Genomic DNA, 14,391 nt, shown 5'->3' on the forward strand with positions numbered 1-14,391 from the left:
ACTACCAAAAAGTGTTCGATGCAAACTGGCTCTCGTAAAGAGGATATTTCGATACGACGCATAGGATGTAATTAACGATATAATTAAATAATTTACAACGAAAAATGAAAAAGTTATTGCATAGAAATTATTGAAACGATTCAAAAGTAAAATCAAACCGTTTGCATCTATGTCCTCTTCTTCTTTGCCTCATAGCAGTACGATATATTGTACTTTGCGTAAAGTATTTTAAATTATGTATTAAAAAACATTTGAGAAAGAATATTTCACTCTGTTAAATAAGCAACGTTTATATCAAAATTCTTCTTGTCTCTTTCATCTCTTAAACGGCGACAAATATAATTTTTTAATTATCTTTAACATATCGAGGTAAGAATTGGGGTTGTTAATCAAACAGAAAGGGGTTGCTATCAACGTTTCCGTGGTGTAGTGGTTATCACATGTGTTTCACACGCACAAGGTCCCCGGTTCGATCCCGGGCGGAAACATAATTGCACCCTTTTTTTTTTCATTTATTAACAATCGAAAAGTTAAGACAGTCGATGACTGTGTAACTACCAAGAGGACAAAGATTTTGAAAGTAAAAGTTCGACATATATGTCGTAGATTATGTATTTACACCATGGAATCTTAAATCTATTTTACGAGAGCATTAATAACTAAAAAATGAACGATCAGGCATCAAGTTTCTTTCAATTTCCGATCATTGTCTTCGATTGCAATCTAAGAATTCTCAAACGAACGCAACTTGAAAATATTCTAAGAAACTAACGAATCCACTTTCTGTACAATACCTTCGAGTTTCTCCAACTTCTGACCAATACACCGATGTAACAACCGTTGAATGAATGAAACTTCGAAATATGTAAAAGTTAAAAAATCGACCGATACGCGGCCTAACATCGTGTCGTTTGTCTGAACGAGTAACACCGAGCGAAACATTGAGAAGAGAGAAAAAAGAAGAGGGAGAATCCGGTGGACGCTGAACACCTGTTTGAAAGATTCTTGTGGACGATGTTCCCAAAACGGCGAGATTCCATTTGCAAAATTCCACGTAGGGCATGGAGGTGATTCCCAGCGAGGAGGACAGTTCTTTGTGTTACGAGCGGAGGATGCGTTCGTGGTATGGGGCCGGTGGAGTCAGGCTATGGCAAAACGGGCTGTCTCAAGGTCGGTTAGGCACAAGGGCAGCTTCAGTCTAGCCTGAACTCGACCGCGCCCTTCGAGGTCGTGCCATCTCGTTCTCACACGGCCAGTTTTCTCCTTTTTTTCCTCTGTCCTTTCTTTTTTTAATCTTTGTCCTTCTCGCTCTCTTCGTTCCTCTATTAATTGCCAGTTAAATGTCGTTGCTTTCTTATGTATGGACCGCAGCCTCAATTTCAATCGACGAATACATATCTCGAGACGTGAATCTTCAACCCTTTGTTTCGTGACTGGATTCTAGCAACAGCAAGACTGACGCAGGAAACAGTAATACGAATCATTGTGATTGTTATTATACGCAACAACGATATTTACATGTGATATGTTTATATTTGAAAGTTTGCAAACTATCTGTTATAATCTTTCACGTCTCAAACAAATAAATTTCGTATAATGTGTATTCGATGCAGAGAAAATAGGTTAATTTTGTTAAACTCTCTTTATGCAATGCGTTTTTATATACTACTGCAAAAATTGGCAAATATGTTACTACCTATCAGTCATCCTTTTGACAGAATGATAGACGTATCTGGGTTAAGTTTAGAGAAAATACGAATTACGTGGAAATATCAAAAGTTGATACAAATGAATGCTGTACACTAGAAATTTGAGACGTAGCTATCTCTACCAAAGCCAGTCAAAACGACTGGTCTTTAAAAAATATGTAATAGTGGAACATTTTTATATTTATTGATCTATTATTACCTTACAAAAGAAACTCCATGTTCTGAGATCATAAAAACCATACAATAACAACTTTAATAATAACGATAAGTACAATAATGAAGAATATTCAGTACCAAAATCCTTGGTAACAAGAATATTAAAAAGAGATTAAAAAATATTTCATTCCAATTCTACGATTACTTAAGCGTACAAGATATTCGCTATTCTGAAAAATATAACATAAAATTGAACTAGTCCGTTTCTTATCGAACTTTTATTTTTATTATGCAGTATGTAGTATGCAGTAGAATTTTGATTAACGAAAATTTCAACGACAAAGAAGAACAGCGATCCGATGGATCGAGCCCATTGCGTGAACGTTATTCGCAAACTGAAAATAGCCAGCTCTCGAAGCAATCTCGTTTTTCTTAATCGACAGAGCCTTGATCCGTTCGTCGTTCCCTATCGCGTGCCGGACGATTATGAAGCGATTCGAAGCTCTTGGGGGGTATATACCCGTGGGCTTATCTGACCTGGCCGACGCGACGGGCAATTAATTGAACGACAATGGTCGCCGAGCTTCTCGCACTAATTAAGTTCAACCTCTAGAATCGGTGGCGCACGATCTTCAACAAGGTCACTAGGTCATCCCTTTCACTCAGGATTTTCAAGATAAATGTTCTCCGTCTCGATCAACAATGGTGTACGATGAACGCAATGAATGCTCCTTTTTGATAACGTAAACGTGTCTTCTATAGGATGTATCTTCTAAACTGGTTTCAATATATCGGCGAAACATCGGAGAAATGTTGTATTAGATCGATTAATTAATTAATTAATCGATCGATCGATTTTCTATAGATCGTTATAAACGCATACTTCGCTTTTGTCAAGTTTAAAAAGGAGAAAAAGCAACTTCCACGAAAGATTGAGCGATCCTTTAATTCTACGGGACTTTATGGAATTTCATGGAATTCAGTGTGCGATATAATATCGCCTGCTTGGTACCAATTAATTTATAAACTTTTTAGAGTCACGTGCACATACGTACGTACCTATTGTTCCCAACCGTATAAACGCTTTAGAAGTTTCTGATAATCATACCTCAACTCCAAAAACTCCAACTACGAAAAAGGAGACAGATCTACGGAATCAGATTATTTGGCAAACGAAAAGGCAAAATCTTACGCGAAAGACATCGAGTCCTCTGCGTTTCTCTCTCGGGTTTCGGAAGACGCGCTCGCGTACAGAATTATTATCGTCGTTTCAGGCAAGAACGGAAACTTCCTACGTAGGAGACGGTAACTAACGAGAAACAGAATGTATCGCTGCGTTTCACGAGACACAGAAAGAGAAAGAGGGACAGAGAGTTGATACGGGGACTACGTGGAAAGCATCCTTAATTAGACGCAGCGGCGTTTATCGAGTTTCCCTATCTCCTGTCTCGTGACCGCGTAAATCGGTTGGTCTCAAGTACCCATCCTTTCATGGCTACCACCAAGGTCACGACCTCCACTACGTGCAGAGAGCGATGCACGCACTATTAGGCACACGCCACGCGCGTGCATGTTGCGTACGTGCAGCCTAATCTGTGGGATGCATCGACTCGCCAGGGCTGGCTCGTGGTCACCACGTGCCACCTCTGACTCTAACGGAATTACAAAGGTACGTTGACAAGGAAATTTTGATCGAATAAGAATGGCTTGATACGCTAGAAATACATTAGAGCTATTTTTGAATTAGGAAATCGGTGTAATTAACGAGCGGTTTAATTGAGTTTACACACAGTGGCTGATGAAAGGAACATTTACCACAAAAAACTTGTACAATATCAATATGAAAGATACGAAAGATCTTGGAATTTCATTAGCACTGTATCGAGACACGATCGATTAGATCGATAAAATTTTTAACCAATCTAGAGACTTGTATAGAAATTACGAGACATTTAACGTAAACTTTAACGGAGATAGAATTTAGAGTAGGAACTTCAATCGAATTATGAAGATTACCTTTAACCGGTGATATTTATCGATTTCGTAAAGAGGAATTTATAGAACAGATGAGCTTCACTTTCCACCAAGTAATATACGCTCTATCAGACGGAATATTCTCAGAAGGCTATTTGCCGCAAATAATAGTAAATTTCAAGGTAAGTCCTTTTCCTACTTTCCAACTTACCAAATTAATCAATACGGATTGCGAGCGACTCGCGTATCCTACACAAAAGAGAACAATAGGGAACCTATCCGAACAACTTCATACAGCCTCCTATCAATACAAAATCATCTCTGAAAAACCGCTATGCGCTCCAAGTATAAGAACCTGCAAAGAAGAACCAGCAGAAGATTTCGGAAACTTGTTCCAGAACGAATCTCACGGAACTCTTTCGACACGAGGAGCAAGCGTCGGTCTATTGTCTGTGCTGTCGCAGACGGCGGCGCAAAAATTCCGCCCCTGGAGCGTCGCTTGGAGAGGGCTTCGAGGGTGAGGCGGCCGATTCCCGGCGAGTTTCAGCCTCGAGTAAGCCTGGAACGAAGACTGTAGAAAAAAAGGGCCTGGTACAGAAGCAGGGAGAGGGGCGGAAGGGCCGGGGAAGCGAAGGGGGAGACAAAGAGGCCGAGGAAGAGGGAGTCGCGTTTCTGAACGCGCGCGAGTACGTTCGCTCCGCTGCTGACGGGGTGAACGTACGACGGTAGACGCAAAAATCCCTCCAAGGTCGGTGCATCCCTATCGGTACCCCGTACGTCCGTCTGTTCGTGCCACGGTTCACCGTCTCCCGTCCCCGCCCTGTTTCTACCACCACTCCTGGCCAAACAACCGACAGTTATCCCCACCAACTGCCCCAAATCACCCACGCGACCGGGCTGACTCGATTCAGGGACGCGCGAGCTATACCTGCGCCTCCTGCAGGATCGACCGAGTGGGAAAACAATCGGACCGCGAAAGCGCGGCACTCTTTGCCAACTCGTATGTCGTTGCGAGAGTTAAGCTGCGTCCTCGCTCAAGCAACAACCAGCAATTTTCTGTCGGTGTTCCGTGTTTCTGGTTGAAACGTTGCTGGTTGATGTACGAATATTCTTCCGTGTACGTCGTCTTCGCGTTTTTATCGCCATAATTGCTACTTGTTGCATGTTTTAGCTCGGAGCGGTGAAAATAAAGAGAAGTAAGAGGTGCGTAAGAAGACATCGCGACGGAACAAATGTTTGTTCGACGTGTACTCGTCGCTAGGAACAGGCGTCGTTTTAAAATAGAGACAAAGCAAAACAATATTCCTCCGATTACGTTGCTTCAGCGTGGACGAAACGTTCGTACAAGTCGGTGTTCGTTGGAAATGTCTTGGAACGGGCGATAAAAGCTTCCCCGTTGTTACTTCGATAGATGCGGAGTTTTAGGTACTCGTTGAAACATGCAGCGACAACAGACAACAAAAAGATAGTTCTTAACGTAGATTCGTATTTAACTCAGAAAACGAACGAAAGAAGTTTTGGTGTAAGTTTGGTCGACAGAGTAACTAAAATTTCAAAATTACTGTCCTAAAAAGTATAGCCGTCTTGAAATAGAAAAGTACAACGCGAACTATGTAAATCCGATACAGAGGCCTTCTCGAGTAACCTCGAAAAACAAGAAAACTTGCCCTTTTTGTATCGAAGGGGTACCATATATTTCCTGGCCTTTTTCCGCTCAGATGGCTCGTGAAACGGCAGGTTTAACTCGCACGGCCCTGCTTTCGTTGATCAGGGTCGCGTGGGTGATTTTACCTGATCTGGTGGGGCTGCGTCCTTTATTCGGATGCATCGACCGTTCATTTCGATATTATGCTAATAACGTTTTAAACAACGAGCCGGCAGAACTCTTGGTGATTCGGATAAGATTCTTGGACGCATCGGGTTCAAGAAAGCCATTTGTGTGAAAATAGAATGTAAATATATCGTTCAATTACTGGTTTGCACGCAAGCGGTTGGCAAATGCACAGGGTGCGTTTGTAGAACGAATATAATTTCGATCGTTTCAATAACGAACTGATATTTTTATAATGTCGTAGTCCAATCTTCTCATTCTTTTTCCGAGGCGACATTTCTTACTTGTCTTTTGTACCAAACGGTGCAAACTATAATATAGTTTCGAATTATTCCAATGACGAGCTCATATTTTTATTATTTCTCTTTTTCCATTTTTGTTCTTTGACGTTCTTCCACTTTTTGGAATTTTTTCGAATTCGTTTAACAAATCGTAAAAAGCAGTGTGAAAAAAAGTTATGGAGGTAAAAGAAAAACAAAATAATGAAAGTTTATGACAAACGGCACACAATGTATCAAAATGATAGTCGGAATAGATAGAGTGCTGATTTGCGGCAGCTGGAATCCGCTGTGCCCCCATATTTACCCCCACCTTCAACATGACTTTGCTACAAACGATCGTAATAACAGTATTCGAATCTTAAAATAGCTAAATAAAAGGTGCCCGCCAAGAATCTTTATAAGCCCCTTTTGTAACACTCTGTATAATCTATAGACCATCGTCAAAGCCAAAATACCCAAATTTCATTTCATTTCGCTCGCCGCTCGCACCATTCACAAATCTATCAATACCGTTATTAGCTACCATTAACCACTATTAAACCATTATTACGCCAATGACGACTACAAAATTATACTGCGCGATCATGAAGACCTGCTGCCATTACACATTCAAGCAATGGAATTACGAAGAATAAAGGAATATAACGCGTGACAAAATAGTAATTGGTTATATACCGGACGTAGCGGTTGCAAAGGTAGATGATTTTGTCCCTTTAAAAGTCAAAAGACTTCACACTTGTATTCCACGTTTGTCTATAGAAAACGAAAGGTTCTCCAGTAGAAGGATTTCGATTTATTTAAAAAGTTCCACAGAAAAAAAAAAAAAAGTTCAAACGTGTTTTAGTATACCTCGTGTACCTGAGGTTAGAGAGTTAAGCGTCAACCTGTGTTCGTAAATCTCGCGCGAAGGCGTGATGTGACAGCGGGACACGAAATTACTTGGCTCGAGAATTCGAAATCACCGGGAGAAATTGTCAGCCGCCTTGTGAGCGTATCTCGGCCTCCGGGGGCCGTTGGGAAACCGGCCGTTGGAAGAAGAAAACGCGTGTCGGATTTATTCCGGCGCAGTAATTTGCGGTTTCACGAACAGCACGTGGACGCGAGCTGTCGGCGGTAAATTAAAATTTCACGTGCCTCTTCGAATCTGACGGCACCCCGAGACGGAATTTTTCGAATGGAAAACGACCTATAACTCTTCCAGCGATTGCAATTAACTCGTAATTCTCACTTGCTACGTCTGTGTTGTGTAAGGGGTGTGACAATTCAATGGCACAAGTGCTTAAATATTTACTTAACGTCCACGATGATGGATGTTTTCTTTGGTTTTATCGCGTGAAAGATATATGGTCGAAATAACGAGAAAAGAAATAAAGAGAAAAACGACGTGCATTTACTTTAAATTAACTTTAAAGTATACGTTTAAAATACACTATCACGATCTTATTATTATTATTATTATTATTATTATTATTATTATTATCATTATTATTATTAATCTTTTGTAAGCAAGTTTGATTATGAGACGGTGAATAAATTAGCGAGTTGCGTTTAAAGCAGTAGAATATGCCTTTATAAAAATGAAATCATTAATTGCTCATCGTCGATTGATCATCTTTGTCACTTTTCAACACCATCGATTCTTACACTTCTACGCAGCTAAGTACGAGAATTATCGAATTTCGAATATCGAAGAAGATTAGGATACAGTTATAAACATATTTAACGTATAAAAACTAGTTTTGCTCAAGAAGTATAAGAATGAAACTCAACTTCGACTATTGAACTTTGTCCACGTACGTTCGTACAACGAAATATGTCAAAGTACCAGCAGATATCGCAGATCCAAAATAATTAAATTACAAAATAGCTCGTTCAATTTCTCAATCGAGAAGAACTCGAAGTAAGATTCAACTAGAAGAAGAAAATAGCGGAATGAGAGTAGCGCGGAGCCCATTAAACGCACAATAGAATTCATGAACTACTACTGCAGTGATCCGTAAACTCCTGCAACGCACACTCGCGTACATAGTCGAAGAGAATGGATTTTGTCGTTCATAGGGTCGAAAGGGTTAATAAGAGCTTAAGGCGGTGCAGCGAAGATGCTTTTCGGTAAGTGACCGTCCGTCAATTCGCGAAGAATGCGTCGCTGGCTAACGAGCAACGCTCCCAACGGTTATCCAACAATAAAAATAATTTGGCGATGAATGAGGGTAGACGGTGTTTAGGAGAGTGAGGCCGACGTAAGATATTTTTATTGGACGTCTGCAGTCTGGATGCACGGCCGGCCGTTAACCCGATGCACTCATTGCTCCGTGCCAATCCATATGGAATCCTTGCTCTCGATTCCTCTTCAAGCGTCTTCCATCTTCTTCGGCTACTCTGCACGCCCTCGCGCTTTTCAACGTTTACGTCCGATCTGTGTGCCTCGTTCAACTTAGATCGAGCACTGTTTGCTAATCGTCTTATGGGTTCATTTTAAGGTATTTGTTTTGTATACGCGTTTATGATAAATTTAAAAGCCCAGATATATTATATAATATATAAAAGTATATCAAATATCCAGAAAGGAATAATTTGTCATAATTTTTTAACAGGCGAAACAAATTACTATGTAGGTTTAATTTCTTTAATTCTCTTCACAAAGATATTGGAATTGCATAGGCATGCACAGTCTATCGATAATTTTACAGAAAGTGAGCTTTTTAAAATTGCAAAAGTGAAAGAACTGGTAGCGTGCAAAGATATACAGTGTATCGAAAATATAGTATTCGTTATAGCATTCAGTGGAATATGTTTCTACTTACATTCCATTTGTCTAATCGGGTTTATAAAAAACACGAATTTGTATAAAAATCCGCAGTTCAGTCGTCAATAACATTCTTCGCTATTATTATACATCATTGTTGCATACTACATGTATATTATATACGTACGTATATGCCAATAAAACTGTCGTTACGAAAATCGTTCGTATTCACGAGGACTGTCATCGAGAGCGTTAATCTTCAAGCTCGACGATCTTGAAACGCACTCATCGAGATTCCGTGACGAAGATGGAGGCACGCCAGCTGTTGAGAATTGGTCGTAGAGCAAAGTTCCTTGCACTCATCGGCTTTCAATGCCAAAGCAACGAATGCGGTTCGGGAAAGGGTAGCACACGCGAAGAAGAGGAAGAAGATGACGAAGAAGAGATGCGGTTTTACGCGAGCGTTCAATGGTACTTGGCTATATGGCTGCATAACGTTTATGGTACTCGTTCGCCACTATTTCTGGAGGATCAACATCTAGATGAATCGCATACGTGGCGTTTTCCTGTATTTCCATCTTCAGTACGTGTTATTTCAAAATGCTTCGACGATGGTTCGCTTTAAACGCTTCGAGAATGGAAATTTATACTTTTTTCGCCCTTCTTGCCACCCTTCCTTCAAGAAATACAAACAGACTTGCCATTTCTTTGGGCTTTTATTCTTCGTAGCCCATTTAAAACGCGCGAATAAAAAATAATCGCGATTTATATATTGTTTTATTACAAAAAAAACGTATTAAAATAACAGACTATTTGTAAAATCTCGAGGCACAGAATTTCATATTAGATCGTCCTAAAAGTGTCTTTCTTTCGCAAACGTGCTTTTTACAACTGTACACCTTCTGTGAAATGTCGCGGTGTTTATCGCAACAGAACAAAATGGATCGTACGTAATTCGACAAAATAATATAAAACAAAAAACGTTGTGCGTCTATTATTTCCTCATAAAACGAAAGAAACTTCTAAAGCAACACATATAGCGCCACAAGTAGATTTAACATTAATTCTAACCACGAAATTATAGGACTTAAATGGAAGAAGAAATGGTATGAATTACGAGGCAAACTATAAAGAGATCTTAAATTCAATACCCTTTGCGAAGTCGTATTAAAGTTAAATTATTACTTTCGACCCCGGTCTACCCTACACTTGTTATATAGTGTAGGTTGCTATACGCTTCTTTAATTAAAGAAGCTTCTACAGGGAAGTCTCTTTGTCAGTGTTCCCGGAACAGCTCGATTTCTTCGATCCTGTGGGCGTTATCGTTTGTCAAGTTGATTTCACAAAGAGCAAAGTTTGATTCTTCTTTATACCAAAATTATCCTGATTTGCTCGTGGAAATGATTTACAATTTTTGCCTGACTCTGTTTTATGATGAAAAAAATATTAATGAATTTAAGTAATGATATGCACGATTAATGAATATATTTGAAGAATATTGTCGATGTAATAATTATTTAAATATCATTGAAATAGAAATTTATCATTCCATTATACCTCTTACGTTCTATAGAAAACTTACCATTTTAACATCTTCATTATTTACTCGTTTATTTATTTGTTTGTTTATTTATATACTGTTTTAATTCGTCGAAGCTAGTAAATAACAAATAAATAATTTTCTACTTGGACACGCCCAAATTCTTTCGTTTTATGTTTTATGAAGAGGATCGAAGAGCTCGATCAAAAAATGAGTCGATCAGCATGGCGGCCTCTAAAAATATCAGAAGGCTCGAGGAGCACGTGTGAATCATCTCGATCGAATGCGAGCAGTTTGTTGTATCGAGCAAGGCCAAGGTCGTGAGAGGTTATCAATAGCTAAATTAATGTTCCCCTACGCCACGACGCCTACGTACATTGTTATAAAAAACACACTCATATCTGGAACTGTGCGTAGGACATCTAAAATAACAGCGTCGTTATACTTTTTCCCCGATCGACATCAATCCCATGCTAAATCTCTTCGTTACGAAGAAAAAATCTCATTTAGTAGTTACGAAAAAAAACGTCTCATTTAGTCGTTACGAAAAAGCTCTTTGCCATTTAGAAAGTTTTTTATTTATCAAACTTCGAATATACGATGTTCTTTTTTCAATTTAACATCACGATTTCGTCAGCGTTTTTATTTTTATTCTCGAACCAATGGAACGTAAGCTTGCGCAATATTTCTGATCGTTTGTCGTACAATTTTATACGAAACGACGCGCTTCGTCTCTTCGTTATCGAACATATGCATCAAACATCTTCGACAGCACGCGACGAAGGAGTAGAGAGCCGAGAAAAGGGGTGAATTTTTTGCTTGTCAACGGGAATGTTCTATTATCTGTTCGGAACGTTTCGTCTTCACGGTTTCACGAGTTTCTTTCTAGCATCCTTGAAGAGGAGACTCTCCCCTGACCTTAAACAACGATAGGTTAACCTTGGCACGTGTTCGCGCGATTGCCATGCAGCATGTTGCATCCCCTCGAAACCACTTCTGTATCCCCGTAAGGCAGTCTTCCATCCATTAAAATGATAAATACGAAAGCGTAAGTGAATCTTCGATAAAGGCGTCACCGGACCGGAGAAATTGCTGGATCATCGAATCTCGCGAATTTCCATTTTCAAGACGATCTCGTATTCTCGTATGACGAAACTTTTACAGTCAATACCATTAACCACTAAGAACTATCCGATGATAAGGCTAAAAATACATTCAATGACAATAATAATAATAGCAAACAATTCTTGTGAATAAAGCGATGTGAATTTGTAAGGACATAATGTAACGATCAACGAAAATAATAAGATTATTAATGTATTAACAAAATCATACGCTTTGATATTTCAAAATTCTTACAGAGAAAGGATTCTATATTTTAATTCTATAAGAATCTTGAAATGTCAAAGCGTATGATTTTGTCAATACATTAATACATTAATATTGTTAATACATATATACAATATTATTAATATTGTTAATACATTAATATTGTTATGTAAGAACGATGTGAATTTGTAAGGACATACTGTAACGATCAACGAAAGTAATAAGAATATTAATGTATTAGCAAAATCATACGCTTTGATATTCCAAAATTCTTACAGAGAAAGGATCCTATATTTTAATTCTATAAGAATTTTGAAATATCAAAGCGTATGATTTTGTCAATACATTAATACATTAATATTGTTAATACATATATACAATATTATTAATATTGTTAATACATTAATATTGTTATGTAAGAACGATGTGAATTTGTAAGGACACATTGTAACAATGAACGAAAGTAATAAGAATATTAATGTATTAACAAAATCATACGCTTTGATATTTCAAAATTCTTACGGAGAAAGGATTCCATATTTTAATTCTATAAGAATTTTGAAATATTAAAGCGTATGATTTTGTTAATACATTAATATTCTTCTTACTTTCGTTCATCGTTACAGTATTCCCTTACAAATTCACATCGTGTTTATTCACAACACGTTGTTTGCTATTATTATTATTGTCACTGAATGTATATTAAGAGAATGTATATACAGAGGAAGGATTCTATATTCTAATTCTATATCTTTCCTTCCTGGTTATTTTCCCCAATATCTACGTTAAATTCAGAATGATAACGGACACTATAATAGGCTTATGGGCCGATTATAATTACCAGCGATACTCATTAGTAGCTCCCATTTCGAAGATTTCATAGTAAAATCTAGGCCATTTAATAATAGCATAAGCGTGTTCCGTGCGGCGAGTAATATGCATCACTAATGTTAGCGACCTTATAAATACAACATGGGAATACCCTGACTATAAAATATCTAACCATGTATATCCATCCGCATATTTATATTCTTCGAGTATGAATGACCAAACGATGGGTTTAATTATTTAACGTGTCGTAAAAGAAACATTTTGATAGACCTCGAATTAAATCGTAAATAAAGAAGATTCTACTTTTACTCGACGATGACAAATATGTATTAAGAAAAGCTATGGAAAAATCCATTAACGTAATTAGATGCACATAAAATTAACGTTGCTTTACGCATTAATAAAATCAACATGCGGCGTGGCAGCGAGAGCCTTGAACTCGATGCTGATTCCTTCGAAAAGGGAGAGAGAGAGAGAGAGAGAGAGAGAAAGAGGGAATCATTGGAACCAAAATAAAACAGTCGGTCAGACACGAAATAATTAGCAATATTCTAAGGTTGAAGGGGTTTGAAAAACCGGCTAATGAATTTTTTATGCAGAATCGTATATTTGCCAAGGGTAGCATCAGCAGGTATTATAAGCTCGGTATTAACGAGTTAGGGGCGCAAATTAGACGTGCCTCGTTTCGTTCGAGCTATTTACCCTCGACATTAACGGTGTGGACCTTCTAAATACAATCGGCCGTTTTATATTCTCGTTACTGGCGTCAACGAATCGATCGGTGTTCCTATAATAGAATCAAGAAGGTAAATCATTCTAGAAGTTACTAACAATACGCAAGGAATTTTTACGCTTCTTTGCTCTTAACAGTCATAGAGGAAATAACTCTTTCAAATGAATTTCTCGTATCGATCTTCGAAAGTCTAATCGTAAATATTAACAGACGCAAGACGCATCATTCTCCTTCAAGATATACCTACATTCATATTAACCCAAATTACATGTTAACGTACGTACCTACCTATAGAAAATCAAGTAAAATTTGTAAAAATTCCCTCGCAATAAAATAAAATAAAATTCTTTTTCCCAAGAACCACCGATACCGCTAATAAAATTTATTCTCTTCTAAAGTATACTCTTTCCCTTAAAAACGCTAAAAATCCATCTTTCATAGACCAACAGAATCCATACTCACGGACCAATACCCACGAATCACCTGCAAGCTGCACACCAGCTCGTTACGCTCTGAATCAACAAACTCTCCGCTTCCAATTCCATCCGGTTCTCGACCATTGCCGGTCCATCGATTCCATATAAACGTCGATCTAGCCTTATCAATCGCGTTGATTTGACGCTCTCTCGCGGAACCGTCGTCGAATCGATAGCGTTCCGCTTAATAGAACCGAGGAGGTAAATCACTTCGATGACCTCCGATGGAACAACGCCGGTGAAACGGTCGCGGTGACCCTCGCCAGCCTCGGCTCTCACCTCGTTCGAGGACAGATCGATGCTCGAGCAGTGTCAATGTCAGTCGTAGGGCGGAGATGCGCGACGAGGCGAGAGGGGTTGCACCGGCATTGCGTCATCCTGACGTCAGGGCAACCCCTTTCGCTTTACGCCACCCTCCAGCCTGTATGTTTGCCCTTGTACGAGGCGGCTTACAACACCCCTCCTTTTCGCGCCGCCTCTGCACACGGCTGACACGAGGTATAGGCCACGTTGGCCTTTTCCAACTACGCGATCTAGCCGCCGCCGCCGCCGCCGCCGCCGCCACCGCCAACGTCTGTCTCTCTGCGTCTCACAAGCGGCCCAACCTGTTGATCGACCACGAGAATAAACTGCAACCCTCATTATGGAAAATACCGGGGATCCCTTGTCACCAGTATAGCAGATAGTGCATCAGCATCGATCAATATCGAGTGATTTGGAACATTCAAGTGACAGCTTTAAACTAAAGGGGCGAGAGGACGATCACTAGATTGCGGATTTTTATG

The 14,391-nt window shown here is 39.1% G+C and overlaps 1 non-coding gene across 1 annotated transcript; it reads left to right on the forward strand.

Annotated features, from left to right (window-relative positions):
- The first annotated feature begins 415 nt into the window (after positions 1 to 415).
- On the forward strand, positions 416 to 488 carry Trnav-cac. Its single transcript has one exon. It is a non-coding gene; the product is annotated as a tRNA-Val (tRNA).
- Positions 489 to 14,391: the final 13,903 nt, after the last annotated feature.

Source organism: Bombus pyrosoma, linkage group LG11 (genome assembly GCF_014825855.1).
Source record: "Bombus pyrosoma isolate SC7728 linkage group LG11, ASM1482585v1, whole genome shotgun sequence".
In the NCBI taxonomy this organism is placed as follows: Eukaryota; Metazoa; Arthropoda; class Insecta; order Hymenoptera; family Apidae; genus Bombus; species Bombus pyrosoma.